We start from the raw sequence: 20,327 nt of genomic DNA, 5'->3' as shown, positions 1-20,327 counted from the left end.
CTTCCTTTACAGGTAACTTTTCAAAGTGTCCTGCCTGAATTTCAATGCCCTTGTCATTAAGCAACCCCATTAGCTAGCTTCGAAATTGACAATTTCTGGCGTATATGATTTCATCGAGGCAAGCTATTTTCCCTGGCCATTTCTAAATTGTAAAAATCATGTTGCACTAAGCGTGTATTTTCTGCTGCTTGCACACATGTCTTCTTCCCTACATGTTTGACTGTTTGAAATTCTACTTATTTATTTTTGTTGCCTTGATATGATATGATATCATATTTTATTTATAGTGCATCCATACACAAGTGTTTCCCAACGTTATACTTATATCCACTCATAATTGCCATGCTTTCAGTTTTTTAACAGCATTTCATTTCCTGTCTCCTTTCTTACCATTGTATTGTACTGTAATTTACATGGGCTCACTTTATTCAATTTGTGCATCTATTTTATTGTGGTTGTTGTAAAGCTCACACGCACATTTTCATAGAGATTTAAACAATGTATACATTAATACAATAGCCTGTAGAGCAGAGCTGCAAAGCTTATGCAATAATTGCTAATAACCTTTTCCTGGGATCATTCATTCTCAAATTCCAATATTGGTGAAACAGAACATTTTTTTTGATTCCACAATGATATCTTTTTTTCCAAAATAATATTTATTTGGTTTCTGAAGCCAAGTATGGTATAACATATTAGGTTCCTGCTGAGTTACATTAATACATAGCTTTACCTGAATTAAAATATTGCACAATCATTTGTCTCTAAACAAGAACGTTTAATAATGCTGTGTGTGTGTGTGTGTGTGTGTAAATATAAAACACACACACACACACACAGATTATACGTCTCCCTTATTCAGAGACAATTGAATGAAGAAAACCGAAGTCGGTCAGAACATGTATAACAGGCTTTTGAAATGCTGATTAAAACGTGTAATGCAAGAAGTCAGAATAGCAACCTTTATTTAGGATTTTGTCAGATTGCATTAATAAAGAGACTATTATTAAAACATAGATTTCTCATAACAAAGTCTATCCAACTTCACCTCAAGTTCATTTGTAATGCATGACAGATCTCTTGCTTTCCAACTGTTATTCAGGCTGTGCAATCTGAGTAAGAAATAGCATATGGAAGGCACTCATTTAATAGTACGAAAATATGGGTCCATGTCAAAAGAATTATTGTGCACAATAATAGACATAATGAACAGCTAACTAATAATGTGTTGCTAATGTTTCAGCAATGATCAGCATCAGCATCTTGTTCAGTGTTTTACCCAGAGTCAATATGGTATTAAAAAAGGGTCTCCTTATGTGTGTGGCACCATTTGCAGACACTATAATATAGTAATGAAAGAAAGGTGGTGGGCATTCTGTTACTGCCCCTTTTTTTTTTATCACATCAGCAAACCTGTAGTGTGGTTCATAACTGCTGTGACTGACGAAAACTAAACAATCAGGCAGAAAGACACACACAAATATATACACAGAAGCATACACACACAATGTGTGCGATGACATATATATGACATACATATGCACACATATACAAACACATTCAGACACATACACTGGCTTTTCACCATTTTGGTGTTTACTGCTCAATTGTATGTTTACAAATGGTAAAAACATAATCATTCTCCCATTGAAATGTTAACACTTTGTACTAAAAACTCAAAACACCAGTGTGTAAGCGCTAAGCTGATATCGTCCACATTCCATCCTTGAGTTTACATATGCACACTATCCAGTTTACTTTTAAAACATTTACCATTGCTTTGTTAGCTTATGGGTTACTATGTTATTACAACACATTCAATTGTTTCATGCTGATTTACTTCATTACAGCTTTTTTTATCACTCTCACTGTGCATAGAGGCACACTTGGCAGGCCTTAAGACAGACACACAGGAGGTTCTGGGGCCCTTTAACCTTGACACACACATTTCACTCACTCCCTTTGCACCATCCAGCTCATAGGTCTCCGTCTCATTTTGAACTATAATGTATCCCTGTCAGCACCTCACAATACAAATCACAAAATTGTCGCTTCAACAATTTGCCATGTCCAACCTCTTTGAACATTTCAGGACTTGTTACTTTGGTTTTGGCGGTCAAAGTGCACCTGGTGCCATTGGAATTCAGGGATCTTAGGGTTTAGTCAGTTACATTCGCTATAACTTGTGTTCACCCGGGAATGGGTTGGGTTATGTTTGGGCCAGTCTCTGATCACGTTCTTGTAGGGCACCTTCCTCTTGGGTAAAAAAACACATCTTTGTAACACTTTTGGAAAAATGAATAGACGGTGTGGCAGGTGGAGGCGCAACCTGTCCTTATGGAGCATGGGCAGGACTCGAGATTTCTGTGGCCTTGTAGAGTGGGGCCTAGTGCATGTAATGCCACATTTACCATGCAGGCCTTCCCTTTAACTCAGGATTACTAATATCTACATAAAAATAGCAGTGCCTTGGCCACACCATGTAGTTAAACTATAATTGGTTATATTAACATGGGGTCCTGCTGGACAGGAAGGCATCCCTCTCGCTATCCCCCGCACCCCCAGGCTCATCGCAGTGCCTCAAATTGATCTTGCCTTACTTTAAAGTGCCTGGGGTAGCTGTGCCCTTCCCAACATGCGCTCCCCAGTCTCTGTATACACATATAGCTGGCACCCAAGCCCTACAACCTGATTGCAAATTCTCCAACCAGCGTGCATACTCCAAAGGTGAACAAGTCACATAAATGCATGCTCGCCGGGTCTACCCAAACCTCTGTGTAATTCTCTGGCTCAGGGTGTGGGTAAATGATAGTGTGGTATACAGGATCAACTTCATCTCCATACAGGATGGGGAACATTTAATACTTCGGGCCACCCTGTGGGACATCAGTTTGTACCTCAATATTTTTTGTTTTGAAAGGTGCTTTTGTACCCCCAATTGATACCATCATACCATCATACCATCATACTGGCGCTATCAGGTGTCTCGGTACCATAGCATAGCATCGAAGAACCAGCTGACAAGTGCAGAAAATGACCACGATGAAGACAATGATGGGCATTCACATCTTCACGATCAATCCTAGCCACGACGGGGCCCAGTTAAATGCCATAATCAGCCAATCACTGTACTGAATTTCTCCCTCCTCTCACTGTCACCCCACCCCTTGGGTCATCACAGTTTCTCAAATGCACCTCATCTTACCATAAAGTGCATGGGGGGTGGGGCTGCCCCCTTCCCAACACTTCCTTGCTGTCTGTTTTTTGAAGGAGAGATGTGAATCCTAAGGGACATGCCACAGGTGGCCAGCTCGGGTGTGAAACCCTCAAAATGCATAACCGAGAGCCAGGTCTGGAGGTCAGGGTGTTCAGTGTTTTTGGTCAGGAGTAGGAATACAGCCTTGGAGGGGCTGAGCTTCAGGGAAGCACTATACCTCTACAACTGGATCACTGAGAGGCAGGCTTTGAGTCTGTGCAAGTCTTCGATGGAGGATATCTTGAAGCATGGCTGTGTGTCATCTGCGTATTGGTGGATGTGGATGTTGTGTCGAGGGAGGAGGTTTCAAAGTGGTTCCATGTAATGATTGAAGATAATAGGGAAGACGATGGATCCTTGAAGGAATCCACAAGTGATGGATATAGTTGGTAAATGATCAATTGATAATTACGGCCTTATTTCAAATGGGGCAAAGCAGGACAATTAAGGCCTATTAGCTATCCTAAATCCATTTACACCACCATGTCACACCATGACCCATTTTCTTTCACTGAAAAGATGGAGGTCTATCATAGGGCAGAGTTCAGAGCTCTGTCGTGCTGACCTCCAGGATCTTGTCGGCACACTTTATTTTACACCTGCATGAGATTTTTATGCAAGTAAACAGCCAATGGTTTCTGCTCCCATTTAGCATCTGCTAAATAGCAGGCAGATGTCATAGGAATCTGTCAATAAATGACATATGCAAAGTGTAATTTGCCGTCGGTTACTATATTTTCACAAGGCAGAAAGGATAACTAAAGAATAAATGTGAATACAACCGATTGTAATCTCCTTTATTCACCTCTGACTTGTGAGTGTATGCAATTGCATGCAGGGGACCAAACAACACATAAGTGGAAAAACTGGGGGTCCGATGCAACATATTTTGAGAGGTAGTTTCAAGCATAATTAATTGTCTGGAGGTCACGTGAACAACCTCCAACTGAAGCCTGTGAGGTTCTGTCTTTTCTTTAAAAGACACCACAATGCCTCTTTGGAGATTCTGATTCTAGCATTCTAGTTCTTAACATCATGACGTTTGATAACAGTGCTCTGCAGATCCAGAATTTGCATAGATACATTACCCTGAATCTTGGAGATGCAGTTACTGACTGCATATGAGCCATATAACAAAACAAGGAAAATAGAGAAAGTCATGTGCAGCTTTTGGTATGTCCAGTAATTCCGCACAATGTGTTCTGGTAGACCTAGTTTCTGACCCTATGATATTCAGCATGAAATCATCCGGAAAGGTGGAAAGTGCATAACCTAGTTTCAGCCAGTACTTAGCTCAGTACAGTGTTGTTTTAATGATGTGGGCAACGGATCAAAGGTTAAGATGGATAACAGCAAATAAAAATGTAAACATTGTAGATTAGAATTTTAGTTCTATAAACAGCTCAGGGGATTTTGATGTGGGGGATGCAGAGTTTTGCATGTGAATGATGCTGATGACTGAAGTCAGCAAGCATTCCCTCCAGATTACTATGCATCCCACATTGTGCTTGGAACTGTGAAGGCTATTGTTATCATCCACCATTGAGGGTCCATCGCTTGACCCCTCTGAAGCCACCCCTGCATTTACAAATCCAAACTCCTATTCGTTGAGGTCTCGTTGGCGTTTAGAGTAACAGCTGGGTGGGCTATGCAGGATCTAGTTCATAAAGGGTAGGCAGCATGGGGCTGTCATCCTTATCATAATGGAAGCAGACCCATTTAACAAGCAATCTCAATTGGTCAACTTTCTTCCAAAATCTTTAGCACTTTAGCATCAGAGAATGCAGCTTGAGATTAAGACAATAGAACAAGAAAAATACTATACAAATCTAAAATGAACACACTATGAGGCGAATTGTGTTTGTGTGCTCAGACGTTTAATTATAATTAATTTACCAGGGGAAGAGGATATGCAGCAGGGAGGTAACATGGCGCCACTCTGAAAATGCGGCATTACGCTATCATTGATGCACTTGGAAAATGTCTCCAAATAGTTGAAAGTGAAACAGTTATCTGAGGGAAGTAGATTATTCAATGTCACACATCAACAACCGCTCAGGGATTCCTGTCCAGAAAGCTGCTAGCAATGCTTGAGTAATGTTCCTTGTTCCTTTCTGATCTCACGCTTTGGCATATAACACCTTTGCTCAGCATCTAGAGACACAGCTTTTTTTAGCCGCGTCACTTGCTTAACTCTATTTCGAAATCTGGAATTATGGTGAAATGGATAAGATTAGTGGCACCTTTGAAGTAAGTGAATGCCTTTGGAAAAGCCAGAAACACTTTTTTAAGTAGAATCGTTATTTTTCTCCAAGTGGCCAATATATGACCTCCTGATAATTTGAAGATAAAAAGGGATTTTCTTATGGATGGCTGCATTTTCCTCTTTTGGAACATTTGCAAGGGCTTTCAGCAGTTTCTCCCCAGAACTACCTTTTGATCTTATTTTAAAAGAAAAACGATTTCTTTGATGAGTAAATCATTGCTGGCAGTGCGCTAACTCTTTCGGATACAGGTTGTATTATAAGAGAGTGCACAACTGAGTTGTTGTGTTCTTGTGCAGTATAATTGTGATATTGTCAATGATTAGTTGTGAACTCAAGATCTGCTCTCAACGTTTCATTTGATTGTTGTATGGAAAAAAAAACAATTATCTTACGTTAACCTCTTCTAATATGTTCTATATTGTTCAACATACTTTAAACAGTTTCATTTAAAAAAAGAAACATTTGTTTGGTTTAGATTGTCAGGAACTCCAGGGAGATAATTCTATGCAATGTTGCTTGCATGGCACATGATCTTACTGTCACTCACATTTTGTAGATGGTAAGGCCACGGCAGTGGTCTTCACTGTCACGTCTCGATTCTCCTATGAGCTTCTGGTGAGGCAAGTGCATGTGGTTGGTGGGAAGATGATCATTCAAGGATGCCCACCAAAACACCAAGTCACTTGGGTGACCCCCAGGTTCATGTTTGGCAAACATTTGCCATTCCTTCACAAACCAAATTACAAAAAAAGAACCTGGAAACAGGGGTCCCCCATTCACAGAAAGGAAATGGCATACCATGGGATGGTGCATGTATGGAGAGGAAGGGAATGGGCCATGGAAAGGAACAGGAGGGTCATAATTCAGTGGGGCAAAGGGAGGAAGAGGAGGATATTCTTGGGGTGGGGGTGGGACAGGGCCCTCCACCTTGATCCAAAGTGCTTACACCATCAGAGAGCCTTTTACAGGTGTGACTAGGAGAGTGAACATGGGAAGAAATTCCAAAGAAGACCCGACAGTAAGATAACTCTGATCTATTGCAAGTAAGAACTAATGTTCTGTTCACTACATTGATCCAGAATGCCAGAGGTACAATAACCTCATAGATACAAGAACCTAGTCATGAAGTACTTGCAGCAATATTTTGTAGAAGATAATTCACCAAACAATGCCATACAAGAAGAGTTTCTTAGTGTATTATCCAGGTTATTTTCTAGTTTGCGGGGAGCCTTCACAGCTTCAATACCTAGGGTTCACTACAATAAATAAATATACACCATCAATGCATATGGGAAATGCATGAAAGTTCTCATTATCCAAATAATGTGAGTCTTATCTTGGTAAGATCACGTGTTTGACATTGGAGACCTCTGAAAAAAAATACATGGATGAATTACAGAACATTGGGCCTAATTCTGAGTTTGCCAATATCCGGGCTGCTCTACCGGCAGGATATCAGCAAACGTACATACCGTTTCTGGCACCCATCTGGCGGCATTGCCGCTGCATTACGGGTGCACAGAGTGACAGTGGAAATCCCCATTCATGGAGTCCCACAGGACTCCAAGAGAGGATTTGCTGGTGCCAGTAATGAGGGCCTTTTTTACTTGTAGGGCACCTGACTTACCTCCAGCTCTTAGCTAAAAGTAACCCAGGTGCCCCCTTGCAGACCCGGAGTCGGCTGGTCCAGTAAGTTCCGGTATACATGAATACTGGAATTTCTTTTACCACACAGGCAGACACAGAATTGGGCCATTCGTGTGGTGTGAAATGCAAACACCTGGTATGTTCTTGAGCAGCACCTGCAAGAAAATCTGGCCTTCACATGCTCATGGGCAATGGTATAATTAGGTAGTCAAGGCTTCAGAGCCAGAATATGCAGCCATTACATCTCATGCAATATTACCCATTTAAACAATATATATTAACAACAATCTGAAAAGCACATTGTTTGCAACACACACATAAATCACATAAATCACGTATTGAAGTTCTGGGGCTTTATTACAAAACATTGCATACGTTCAAGAGCAGTTAACAATAGAGCAAAACATGCCCTAGTTTAAAAACATATTCTTTCCATGTGTTTTGCTCCAAGGTAAAGGACTAGGACTCAGGCACACAATGCCCGGCCGCAAACATGTTATAGGGTAATGGGGAATTTTGCACAGGGACTGCATTTTAGGCATACACCAATGTACCAAAATGCTGTCATTATGAGTTTACTGTCTTGGTGGCAGATACATCTTTTAATATAAGCTACACCTGGGAGATGGTATGGGGGGTGGGATGTCTCATGATTTTTACATCCGCAACAATTTGATATCAGATATTTGTCAGCCCTGGGCGTCCAGCTCAGCGTTGGAAGGATTCTGTTTATTTTCCACAGACAAGCTGTCCTTGATGCTTCTAGCAGGACTGTAGCCTTGGGGATTGCCTCTCTTTGTTTCTCTGTGAGGGCCTGTGTTTCCTTAAGGAATGTTGGGTGAGTGAAGTGAATTAATGATCTATGTGAATGTCAGTGGGGGTGGGGCTGGGCTGAATGAGTTGGCTGGTGGGTGTCTCCTGCCCTATATGTCCTTACAAAAGTCTTAAGAATTAAAATTGAACCTCAATGAAAAGCTGTTCAGTAGATTTGTCTGACCTCCTGCACCACACCTGAAGCCATCAATTAGGATATAACTGTGTAGTAGAGACAAGAGTTTACCACTGGAATCCACTAAGGCGAATGTTGAAATGCATTAACAAATAGATATGCTTTCTTAGTAATATGGTCAAGAGCAGGCTATGCTACTGCAACCTCTCCTACAATGCAACCTCCTTACATGCATATATTGATTGTAGACTGCCCAGATCTCAGACACTTTATCATATGTCTGGTTTGACTTGGGCAGACTATCCTTTGATTTGCTAATCTTAAATGTGTTTCTCAATCACAACTGAAAATTACTTCATTCGAAATCCAACTCTTGAACACATTATTTCTGAATCAAGCATTGTCATATCTTCATGGGATAGTTATTATCACTGACTTTCCAATGTAAAGCGTTAGAGCCATATTGCAATGCAACCAACAAAAGGTACTCACATTTCATAACAGTACCTTGTATAAAGTAATGATTTTAAATCTTTACATGTGCCATTACCATGAACCATCAGAGCTAAAGCAATTTCCATTTTGAAGAATCTGTTACTGCTTTTTGGAAATTTCTGTCACTCATATTGTTATTTATCTTTTTGAGATGGAGTGTTCCGAGGCAATTAATTCAACAAGGCTTGTGAAATGTGACCTGTCAGTAACAGGTGCATGATGTGAAATGGTGATTAATTTAATTCTCTACATGACAAATAAAGAATGTTATCAATCGTGTATAAATATTGTGGTTCACTGGAAAATAGCTCAATTTGGAATTTCTTGTTCTAAAGGAAAGCACCATTCTACTTGAATACTGGCCAAATCTAGTACATTGGAATGCAAAATTGTATATTGCTGAAACACATATTAAAATGGCAGATCGAAAGTAGATACAGCTGTGCATGTATGCATTTAAGAAAATACATCCATTAAAAATAACCTGCAGCCATTCTGTTCATTTGTTCTAGTTTATGTTGTTACACTTGAGTTAGCAGGCAACCCTTTGACGTTTTGAAAATATATTCCAATATGTTCAGAAGACTACTTGATGTTTCAAAATGATTTGTACAATGTATTTGCACATCTATTTATTCCCTGCAGGTTTTCCAAAGTAAGTTTCCTGAGCTGTGTACATTGACATTTTAAACAGTAGAGTAGCAGTAGAGAAAATGAGTTATGGACAGAAAATATAGATAAGGAAAATTATATTTACCATCTTTAATTTGTATGCACGACATGTACCTTCCTTGTTTCTCCTATGCCAATAAATGACTATACATGTTGTGTTAAACTTTTTGTTTCTGTACACTACTGCCATTGATTCCTATGATGTGCATTTCTCAAAAATTGGGACACAGTAACACGTTTTGAACTGAAGCAAAGCGTGTATACATAATTATTCTTAAAATGCCTATTTTCAAATACGAGTAGAATAAATGTTGCATGTAGTATGAAAAAGAAAATGGATATGTATTGTAGAGACAAAATGTATTTATCTGTACTATCAATACTTTGCACATCTAGACAATTGTTTTATAAGTGTGATTTGGTTAAACAATACACTGTTGGACACAATAAAATGATAGTCAAAAACACAATTGATGTAATCAAGCTCATACAATTAATACTAGGTAGAACCTTACATATATTACAATATAATCAAACACAGAGAAACTAAAATTATTACATACCGTGGCAAGTCAGAAGGACAACATAGACTCTCAAGTGACATTGTCAGGATGATTTATTAAAGAAACAATTTTGAGGACCTAACTTTGCCCATCACTATTGGAATACCATACCTTACTTACTAACTTATTACTCCCATTATGGATTTACCAAAAAACATTTATACATTCAGCAGACACGCTGACCCCTGCTAAAAGACAGACAAGAACGCTGAAACCCTCTGCTACATGGTATACTTCACAGTTACACTCTCATGTGGCAAATCAATTACCATGATACTGACAAGATCGCAATGAAAGTACATCGTGCTAGTTATCACACTAAGAAGCAAATTCACTCTATTTTATGAATCATATGCAAGACACCATTAATTTACCTAAAGAACTATTCTCAGTTGCTAGGGAACTCTCCTCGCAAGTACAATACTCAAACCAAATTCCTGTCCCAAGCATTATGTGATTTCCTTTCCACCTTCTTTGCCCACATATTTGTGAATATCTGTAATCCCATAGCAAAAGCACTGTCTGGTACCCACTGGATGATACGTTGAATTACTTTACAACGTGTACACCAGTTACGGAAGCTCAAGTTCTTAACATCATTCTGAAGCCTCACTTCCCTTCATCTATTCCTCGTAGAGTCCTGAAAGAGATCCTTACTTTTTGCAATTCATTAATCTTTAGTCTCTGGTCATATTTCCTCATATTCACACTGGTCGACTCCCTTTTGAAAAAAACACTCTGAACCAATCTGTTCCTGCCAGGTATCCCCTGGTATATCTGCTTACATTTCTCAAGAAATTGCTTGAAGCAGTTGCCACCACACTTAGAGACTTCTTGGAGAATTAATCCATTCTTGACCAACACCAATCTGGTTTCTGGCCCCATATGAGTACAGCATCAGTACCTGGGGCAGTCATTGATATTTTGCTGATAGATATTAAATGGCAGTTCTGATACTCTTGGATTCATCCACAGTGTTTGACACTATTGATCACAACCTCTTATGTCATCGCTTAGAGGAGTGTTGTGTCTCTAGAGTGGTCATTGAATGGCTAACATCATTCTTGACCAACCGCTGCCAGACCCTGTCCTTGCCGGCTTTTAAGGCAGGAGATGTTTCACTGTGCTGGGGAGTCCCTCAGGGCTCAGCTCTTCACCCCTCTTATTTAAAATGTATATACAACCTGTGATGGCCATCATTATATATTTTGGCTGCTTATTCAACTCCTGTTCAGACAATATGCAGTTGGTTCTCCCTGCAGAGTCAGCTCTTTGACTCAGAAATTGTCTATCCGCTATTGGCCAATGGATGAACTAAAATTGGCTGAAGCTAAATGGTGATAAAACAGCAGAGGTTCTAATTGTCGGCCATCCTTCTGCAAGACCGCAATGGGCTTCAGACTTCTGGCCCTTTAGCCACCCCTATCCAATCTGTTAAATGTCTTGGCATACAAGTATCAGAGTCATTATCTCCAGAGCTCCAGGTCAGTTCCAGGTCCAGCGCAGGCCATCTGAAATTGAAAATATTAAGAAAAATAATTATTTTCCTGCCTGATGAACTGTGTGCCCCTATGATTTCTGCTCCTATATCAGGAACCATCAACAACTGCAATGCCACTCTTTTAGCCCAACCAAAATACCATATTAACCAACTACAGGTATTGCAAAACTCTGCTTCAAGACTTGTCGCTAATCTTCCTAAATTTGCTCATGCTTCTTAGAAAACTTCGGAAGCAGGATCAAGTTTAAGACACTTGGTTTTGTGCAACAAGCCTTTTATGGCCAATGCACTGTCTATTTGCAGGAAAAACTCTGTAAATATAATCTGTTTAGTGTACTGCAATCTGCTGACAGTCTTCTTTTGATTGTTTAAGCACTACTAATCCCTTTTCTGTTGAAGAGTAGTAGTCATTTTCCTACATTTTGCCAATTTGACAAATTGTATGAGACATGTCTTCCTAAAGCACAAAGTTCATTATTTAATCAGGCAACATATTCTTTTAAATCGTAAATCAGTTGCAGTTATCAAATATGCAGAAAACCCCAAGTCATTGGTCTTACCTGGAACCAGTAAACTGACCAACAGAGAAAACAATGGGTGCCCTTTTAGAGGAATAGTGTCATGTCACCTGACCTTCTATAAAAGAGAATGGTTGCAGATATCAGGGGGTCACAATAAATGCAGCACAATTGCCCCAACAATAAAAAAAATTTATCGTATCTGTTAACTCATTTTTCCAATTCAATCCCCCCTGTTTTTGTAGGTATATTTGGACAAGACAAGATTTAATTTGATGTGTGTTCCTTTTCCTTCTTTCTAGGGTCTCAAAAAATGTGCTTCTATGTGGGGTACCCCACATTTAATAAAGAGTACCCACGAGACAGCTATGGCGCTCTTCTTAAATGTGGCATGGTGGTAGTTGCTGATACCTATGCTACTTCCCTTGTCAACTCAGGGATAGCTGCAGCCCCCCTCAGGCCCTTACTGCAAGCATTACTGATACCAAAGGATTATGTCTGTTTGTTTGTGAAGCATGACCTTGTGGAGGGACTCAAATCTCCTGGAAGGAGCTAGGGATATTGTCTCCATTCATTTCCAGTACTGTACCAGGCTGCTACCGGGCAGTGTGAGCAGTATTCAGCTGCTGTCACTACTCTATGACGTGACATCAACATTTGTCTCCTGCAACCTTAACTCCATGAGACATGTTCTTTTGTCTACTTATAGCAAGCACTGTTGGCATTATATCTGGTATCCCAGAGCAATGCAAAATACTATGCAGTCATATGTGCTGAAATAGGCACTTGCCAGACCTGACATGAATATCATTTGCTCTCTGAAAAAAGATTACTGCACCTGAACTAGTCTGTCCAGCATACGATGTACTGACTATTGCTTGTATAAAGAACTAGGCAAGGGATTGGTTATAAATAGAGGGGAAACCACATCAGAGCTAGAAACCCACCATTCTCCATTCCACACCCTCAAACAAATTATCTCATGTTCCAGCCCTACAAAAGTCTCTTGACATGAACACAGAAGGTAAACAGGATTGAGCAACACCACTGTCAGAGATGATAGAGAGGCTGGCAAGTTTCTGAGGCTCATTAATGGAAAAAGAACACTATTTCTGATTAGTTCTTCTTACTGTTCTCACTGTTTGGCTGTAAGAAAGTAGAATATGTACCAGGGAAGCTCATCATTCTGACGTTTGATAAGCAGCACATACAGAATCCATTTGATCAAATATCTCGCAATATCAGACATGGAAATCAGAATTCTGTGAGAGCTCAAGAGCAACATGATAGCCCACCTCCAATCAGATTTCTCTCCTCCAAAAAGTGTGTTTTATCATCACCTTTGCCCAGAGTGGGATGACTATGATGGTAGCAAATGACAATAGAAAAGCATCCTTATTTCAATTAAATGTATTCTATAATTTGATTGTGAGATCACTGAATGTGCAGCCAGTGCTAAAATACATTTTTTTTAAATTGTTTTTTTAAATATTTGTATTTGGTTTATTTAAACCTTTACAAAACATTACATCAGTAAAACAAAATCTTAAAACAAACAAGATAAAAACATTTCATCACATTTACACTTCTAATTTGGGCCTAATTTAGTGTGTTTTACAGACAATCAATAAAAAATCAACAACTTTACACTTCAGAGCAATGTTGGTACCATGCATCATTTCGAACCACAAGCGCTCCCCTGAGACGTTTGCATTATCATACAGAAATTCCGAAAAATAGACACATCTTTCACTTAACAGCATGGGGAAAACCAATAACAAATGTACCAATGTTTCCACCACTTCAGGCTGTTCACAAAAACTGTATATATTCTTATTCTCAATGTTTAATTTTCTTATATGGCTAATTTCATTAGTATTTAAAACATTGAATCTGAATCGCATCACATTATTATGAAATTTCCTAGACGGATATTTTGACAAATAAGATTCAAGTATAGGAAACCACTTCCACACAGAGACAACATGATTATATTGTTTCGAATTCATGATCGTAGCATTATTAGCTGCCCAGTCATATGCCTTTAACAATACTTTAATTTTGGCTGGTTTCTCTAATAGACACCGCTTTGAAGCTCCAATCTTTACCAAAGTTTTTTCTACATCAGATTGCAAGTCAGTCATATATCTCAAAGTATCACCTTCCCTTAAAATGTTGTACAGTGAATTCGGCCCTGCCAGAATACATTTTCTATACAACATAACTCTTTTACATTCAACTATACTTTCAAGCGAACCCAGGCCAAATTTGTACCTTATCATTTCTACTGGAATACATTTCGGTATGAAGTACAATACTTTTTTCCACATAATTGCTTCCAGTCTTTTTAAATACGGAATAATTTTTACCGGGTACAATTCTAAACCATAGGTTAGCCTTGGAATAACCTTGAGCAGGTAAAAGTCTCTGAAACCTGACATAGTGAATTTACCAAATTTTCTTTCAAGTGCCTTCAACTGATTGCCTGCCACTTTTGCGTTGGATTCCAGACATTTTTTTGAAAAATGTAGTGTCATACTACTAGCAAAGGAAACGCTTTCTGAAGCCTAATCTTAGATCATTCAACCACCCATACTGGATTTCGATATGCTTTGTTATTTTGACCCAAATTAATAATAACTGATTTTGTGGGATTGATTTTAAATTTTAGTTCTTTAATAAAGTCTGCAAACACCTCAATTAATCATTGTAAGCCTATCTTTGTACGATCTAGCAGCAAGAAATCATCAGCGTATGCCACCCAATTCACTGCTAAACCACCAATTTTTGGATTTAATAAACCTGAAGACGCAATTTTTGCATTCGCGTCGGAAACATAAAGATTAAATAGGATGGCCACCAAGGCGCAGCCATGCTTTAGGACATTCATCGCTTTAATTTCTCTGGACATCAGCCCTAAATTGTTAAGCCTTACCTTTAACATTGTATTCGAATAAAGGTGAATAATCATTGCTAACAACCCTCTGTCAATTTTCAATGTATCAAGCTTTTGCCATAATATTGGTCTATCAACCATATCAAAAGCTGCAGATAAGTCCATAGAAGCAGCATAAAGAGGTCCATAGTTAGAATTATTAGCTTGGCTTTGCAAAATGGATACAAAAAGACCACCCGCATCAGTCCCTAATCCTTTACGAAACCCGAATTGCCTGACATCTAGGATTTCATTCTCCTCCATCCATAGCAACAGATTTTCCAATATTATTGAGGCAAAAATCTTGGCCTCTATGTTAATTATTGATATTGGTTTATAGTTATTAGGACAAAGACAATTGCCTTTTTTAAATATAAGTGTCACATAAGAGATTTTCCAGGAATCAGGCATTATTTGAGAATGGAGTGCATTGCTTAAGATTAAATGCAATACCCGAGCACATAACTCGGCACTCTGCTTCAGTATGGCGCATGTCAGATTATTAGGTCCCGGAGTGGCAGAGGGTTTTAGCTTCTGGATCATTGCTCTTATTTTTACCACTGAAACGTCAAGACACCATTTATATTCCTTATATTCAACTGCTGGTGTGGCATTGGTGGACAGAGCATATAAATTCTCAAAGAAATTGCCCAATCCCCAATCGGATTAGTAATTAACTGCACCTGCGATGCTTCAGTGCTATTGATAAGAGACCAATAATGTCTAGAGTTGCACCAAGCATAGCTTCTGCATCTTTCTGTTCGAGATTGGCTCGGTGCTGAATCATCCCATTTTTATAAGCCTGGCGACATGTTCTCGCTACTTTTTTAAACTCATCTGTTGGTAAGTCAAGTTTCTTTATAACACGTAATTGTTTGTGCAGCAAAGCTCTCTGTTGTTTAACCTCTGAATCAAAAACATGCTTATGAGTCTTTTTTTTATGAACTGGGATATTACTTGCATTCAGAAATGGGTCCAACCTGGAGGCTAGTAGGTCATCAAATGCTGCCATCGAATATGTTACTTTTTTTTGTTCTAATGATTTTTTTCATAAACGTGCCACATCATGTTTTTAAATTTAATAGACTTCAGGGTATACCATTTGGCCCTGGTTCCCTTCGTATTTACAATTATAGGTCCCCAGATCGCATTATCATTGTAGACTTTCTTCTCTAGAACCAAATCATTTGATATCATGGCATGGTCACTTGCGTCCATAAGTTGGACACGCATAATTTCAGAATCTTTAACCAGCCTATCACTTACAAATATATAATCTATAATTGTCGACCCACCTCGTGCAGACCATGTACATTTGTCATTGAACAACATTTACATTCCCGTGGCTCGTATAAAATTACACCAGAGAGCACCTCTGTACCGCTTGCTGCTCTTTTTTGAACCATTCACGCCCTTATCCATTAAACACCAATCATTCTCTGTGTTTGATAAATTACAGTCAGCGTTCAGATCGCCGGCAATTATAATATGCCGATCAGCTGAGGAGGCTAGACATTCTTCAATCAGAACATTTAATTCATCTAGCAAATTCATCAGTTTTTGATCATCATACACCGCATTGTTCCAATACACATTGATGACCATTAATCCCACTCTTCCTTTTTGTGTAATCAAAAAAAAGGTAACAATTTGACATGATGTATACAGGTGTTTTTCCGATAGTTTTTCAATCGTGTTAGAATTTCGAAAAGCCAGGGTCAGACCTCCCTTGGGACGTCCTCTAGGCCCACAAGTACCAGGAAGACATAGCACCACATATCCATCCCAATGCAGCTGCCCACAGCTGCCCACAGGCCCAAGATTCCTGTACTAAAACAAAATCAAAGTTTTCAAGTTCCTTACACACTTTTTTATTCAGAGCGAGATGAGTGTGCCCCGGGAACTCCATGAGATTAGCCTGAAATATCTGCCTACACTAAAGTGGCTTACCCAAGTTTTTGAGTTGCTCTATAGAGTCTTTAAGGGAAACTGCCAACGTACGCCATTCTTTCATGTCTGAGAGAACCATGGCATCCGGAAGATGATGAGCACTCTCCACACTATTAACACATGGAGCAAAATTATGTGCCATGAACTCATTATTTTTCAAATGATCAGCAGATATATGCTCTTGATAGTTGTATACATCAAAACCCCTCTTGTGCAATGAACCGGCTTCCTTCAGGATCAGTGTACGTACCAAAGGTGACTGGATCACCAGCCGTACAAAGTCAAACCTTTGTGGATGAATATAATCCACTAGCTGTATGTCGGTAGAAGCTATTAATGACAATTCTGGAATATCACAAAACAAACTCAGTATATAAGATCTGTTCAGGGTTGGGGAATATCGATCATCAAATACATAATGTAATATAAGACTTGGACTCTCAGGAAAATGCGGTTTACGCAATATACACTTAGAATCCCTAAAGAATTCATTATCTTGAGGGTTTAGCATAGACATTTCCTTATCACTCCTATTAACATTCCCCGGTTGAGAGTACCACCTCCTTTCTTCTAATTTGTCTTGAATACTCTCCCACCCTGATCTAGAAGTGTCCGTCTGAAATCCCATTTCTGTTCCACTTTTGTTGACCAAAGCTACCTTCGCAGGTGATGTTCTATTTATACTGCCTGCAGTACCTACAGATTTGTTGTTAAGTAGATCTTTTATGATCCTTCGTACACAATCCTCAGTTACAGAGCTATCTGTTATAGCATGTACAGAATCCATTTTTGAATCGCACTTTGTTTCAGTACCGGTCAAATCAGTTGGTATTACACCCTCGATCTTATTATTATCGAGGGGTATCTCATTGTTGGTCTTATCAATCCCCTGGGGAACTTTTATCGTACTAGCCACTGTGTTATTACTGGCGCCCATATTATAAGTAGAGGCACCCTCCCTTACTTGATTCAGACCTTTAAACAACATGTGCGAGCTATCAGGAGGACAGGACCTTTCTCTCAACAGGGAGCCGATAGAACATCCAAGCTCCTCCCTTGCAGGGATTTTTATACGCAAGGGGGCATCCGGATTCTTAAAGAGGTCAAATATGTCTAACATCCCCATTTTCAGATTTTTTAGATTAGAGTCAATTCTGTCTGCAACTCTTTAGTTCTTTAAAGCTTCAGAGAGATTTGACTCAGCATCACTGTACTCCGATGGCATGACAGCTTTGGTAGCACTCTCTTTATCATCAGTCAAGTGAGCATGATCAGGATAAATATTTACTTGCTTCTTTCTCCGACTAGGATGACTTCCTCATCCTCAATGGGATCACTTTCTATTGTTCGTAGACTGGGCTCCCTCTTGATGAAACATTCAGGGCCTTCTGTGCCTGAACTTGATTCTTCCTCATTTTTTTCAATTTTTTTGGGATATTTTTACATTAAATATCTCCGCAACCTTGATGGAAGGAAAATCCAAATTGGAAGTCTGTATATCAGGCTCAAGGCTTCCTACATTCTTTAAGTCAACTACTGGCATCGTGTTTACATCTTTCGCATTCTTATTCTCAGGTAAACACACAGGCCCAGTGACATTATGGCTAACTCCATGCTCAGCAGATTTTTCACTTAGAATGGGGTTTTTTAACCTATCATTTGTCATGGTATGTTTTGTTTTTAGGTTCAATGTGGAAGCCAACTTCGCTTCCATACCATCTTGAGCCTTTCGCGGAGCAAACACTTCCGAAAGTTTGTCTGCCAGGGTCTCAGGCAAAGCCACTAAAGCCTTCAGGATTTCTTTTAGATACCAAGTCTGAGCTTTTACTTCATTATATAGGTGTTGGTTGTCAACCTCTAATTCTTTTATAACACTCAAACCGACTTTCTCTTTTTTTTTGCGTCATCCTTTTCAATCATCACCTTATTAGTTCCTAAGGAGGTACTGTACTGAGTTGATGAATCAAAGTGCCCCGATAAACCCGACAGGGTTATCTCCCCTGATAGAAATATCCGAGGTGTGTCCAAAAATGATGTGCAGGAATTGCCTTTACTCAACCCACAGGGCATCACAGACTGTCTTCTGTCCTCATTAAATAAGGATAGAGAAGAGTCTGATTGCTCAGTCACTCCAACATCGTCAGCAAAATTCTTTGATGTATTTTGTGCACACACCACTAAATCCTCGTCAGAGTCAGAGGAATCAGGCAGTGGTAGCGCAACCGCTTGAGCGATACTCATCCTCCTTGTTTTTATTGTATTAGTGGGCATGGCACCGTCACGAATAGTGTTTAGCGTCTTTCTTTTCATAACACTACAATGAACGACTCGATCACAAGAGCAAAACACAGGGTAAAAGCTCTAATTAAACCGACCACCACAAACTCCTCAAGCACACTTAACTCCACCAGCAAAATCTACGATTAAATACAATTACAGTTTACTGTTAACTAGATGTTATCCTTTATCTGTTGTGTACTCAGTGCCTAGCCAATGGAATAAATGTTATGTTTTAATCACAGAGCAACTTTAGACTAAACCGCTCACCGTTCCAAGCCACAAACAGCAAACAGTGTACTTCTCCGTACTTCCGGGTGCGCGCGCGGGTTGCTACGCACTCAGAATATGAACATAGAGGCGGGGCGGGTCAGAGGCGGTCCCTTGTTGGAAAGCCAATCAGGTGATCCCTAATATGGGAAACAGAAGGAAGGCGGGTACACGATCAGTCCGTGTGTATATGTATACGACTTAACACAAGTACTGTTTCAAGTGACTGAGAAAAGTAACTACTTAGTCCAGGCAGCCCCAGTGTATCCTTTAAAGACTTCCTCCACACGTTTAGACGGAGTGAAGCATGAGTCCTCTGACACTCCAGTCACCGCGCGAGCTTCCAACTGCAAGTCTCCCACAACAAACAGTGTACTTCTCCGTACTTCCGGGTGCGCGCGCGGGTGTGCTACACACTCGGAATATGAATACAGAGGCGGGGCGGGTCAGAGGCGGTCCCTTGTACGGCTTAACACAAATACTGTTTCAAGTGACTGAGAAAAGTAACTACTTAGTCCAGGCAGCCCCAGTGTATCTGCAAAGACTTCCTCCACACGTTTAGATGGAGTGAAGCACGAGTCCTCCGACACTCCAGTCACTGCGCTGTGCTTCCAACTGCAAGTCCCCCACAGCAAACAGCATACTTCTCTGTACTTCCGGGTGCGTATTTGCATCTACGATTTATAAAGCATTTTACTTGAACTTAAATGTTTGCAAATAAATCTTGTAGTTGGTATTTCATTGCGCTTGAAAATTCCTGTATAGGTGTTCATTTCTCATTGAAGGTGTTAAGAACACACTGGTGTGAATCTGCGTGTATTTCATGAATTCACACCAAAAGCGTGACAAAACAATACTTTTTGAAAAATCTACCTTCATAAATTAAGCTTAGGAGATCAATGAAAATCAATATTATTGAAAATTCAAACTTGATATCTAAAATATGAATGAATGCAATGGTATTTCCTAGCACCATTACTGCAGACACATACCCTCTAGAAATGTATTCATATGGAAATGCAGTGCA

The 20,327-nt window shown here is 39.6% G+C and overlaps 1 protein-coding gene and 1 pseudogene across 2 annotated transcripts in view; one reads left to right on the top strand and one right to left on the bottom strand.

Annotated features, from left to right (window-relative positions):
* Positions 1 to 20,327, top strand: part of CSMD1 (CUB and Sushi multiple domains 1) — a 5,442,057-nt gene that overhangs the window by 233,240 nt on the left and 5,188,490 nt on the right. The gene's annotated exons all lie outside the window — the stretch shown is intronic.
* LOC138453815 (ubiquitin-like modifier-activating enzyme 1 pseudogene) overlaps positions 1 to 20,327 on the bottom strand; it is a 73,790-nt pseudogene that overhangs the window by 13,520 nt on the left and 39,943 nt on the right.

The sequence above is a fragment of the Ambystoma mexicanum genome, chromosome 4p, assembly GCF_040938575.1.
Source record: "Ambystoma mexicanum isolate Mex_15411 chromosome 4p, UKY_AmexF1_1, whole genome shotgun sequence".
NCBI classification, from domain to species: domain Eukaryota; kingdom Metazoa; phylum Chordata; class Amphibia; order Caudata; family Ambystomatidae; genus Ambystoma; species Ambystoma mexicanum.
This window is presented reverse-complemented; position numbering and strand designations above follow the sequence as displayed.